Below are 1,744 nucleotides of genomic sequence, written 5' to 3' on the forward strand. Positions count from 1 at the left end.
GGGGGGGGGTGGTCTGCCGGCATACATGAGACAAAATTAAATTTTTGTAGTATCTTTGTAAGGAATAATACTTATTATCAGTTTATTATTTTATTAAATGTAGTTCTTAAAAAATAAGAACTATTTTTCAAATACACTTTTATCGAAAAAAAATAGGGACACATTTTCATCGCGCGCCAAGGACACGCGTCTGTTCAATGTCGCGCTTCGCCCTTGAATATTTTATCTTTGCATTGGAATGCTTGAATAAAACTTTATTAAAAAGATCTCTTTTAGATCGCAGTATTTCTATGTATCTTCATATTCTGAATTTCGTACTTAATTAAGTATAGTCAAGATTAAGTTTCTCAAAGCTCTGTAGGCTTTGAGGTACACAGTCTCATAGTGACACTCGCGCTGCGCGCTCGATTTTTGACAGATATTTGTAAACAGGTTTTGTTAAATCTTTTTTTTCGTAACTATGGTCGTTTTCCCACAAATTTTTAATTTTCAATGTTATTTTTCACGAATAAAACAAAAAGTACGCGTCCTGTCAAGATGTGATTCTTAACGATTTGTAGATCTTCTTTGGGATCATAATTTACGTTAAATCATCTTTTTTCGTATCCTGCACAGATTGACCAAAAAATGAAATGTTTGATTTTTCATTATTGCGTGTGCAATCAGAATTTCAATTTTTGAATTTCCAAGAAAATCCAAAAGTTGTTATGATAATCTTGTAGGCCTTTAAAAATTCAATGTTTTTCTTTTTTGACTTTCTTTCATATCGTGCGTTGTTTGGGTTAAAATTTTCATTTTCAATTGATTTATAAAATTTGGAACATGCTATGCATCTGAGAATTTTCTATTTATCGAAAAAAGTCATGAGGATAAATTAGTTGGCTTGCTGAGTAGTATGAAAAGCCGTACATAAAATTTTTAAATATAAAAAAATTGTACCAAAAATTTTGAAAATGCTCTAACTTTTTGAATTTTTATCCAAAATTACTAGTTAACGAACTCATTGTTCTTTCTTTTAGGACCTATAAAACAGTGTGTCAAATATCGATTTGATTAGTTCGTTTTTTCGAGAGTCATCGTGTTTTTGGACGTCCGGCATGACAGACAGACAGACGCCATCGTAAAAATTTCATTCACGGATTCAGGGGGTCTCGAAATGTGGAGATCCGTTGAAAAACTGTATTCTCAAATTTCGGATAATTCTAACACTTTCTTAATCATAAATTATGAGAATGTAAAAATTAGTTTTCTAGCCAGTCCAAAGTGTTTCATTAGATCAATAATGAAGAAAGCTGTATGTGAGATTTTATATGTTTTTATAGTATTATGCATAACAACTGGCCTTTTCTAGTTAACATTTTTTAAAAGTTTTATTGTCAGCTGAAATTGTTCGATAATATTGATGAGACAATTATAATTAAAGATAAAAGTGAAGTCAATTTGTTACGTTAAATGCGTGTGCTTTTGTAGGTAGTACAAATGAAATTTTCGGCTTGACGATAAAAAATATAATATTATATATTGAGGATATTTCACATGAAAAAATGGTTTTGTCATCCTAGCGCTGACGAGTTTATAAAATAAATGTTTAAAAATGCAAAATAAAATAACTTTGTTATTCGGGCACCAAATTAAAAAGGTACGGTGTTGATTTGGGTCGGCCCGACCGCGTGTGGGAGTACAGTTGACTCACTATGCGACTGTGCATCAAACAAGTGTATAATGTCTGTATACTCACGAAGCC

Source organism: Belonocnema kinseyi, chromosome 4, assembly GCF_010883055.1.
Source record: "Belonocnema kinseyi isolate 2016_QV_RU_SX_M_011 chromosome 4, B_treatae_v1, whole genome shotgun sequence".
Taxonomy (NCBI): Eukaryota; Metazoa; Arthropoda; class Insecta; order Hymenoptera; family Cynipidae; genus Belonocnema; species Belonocnema kinseyi.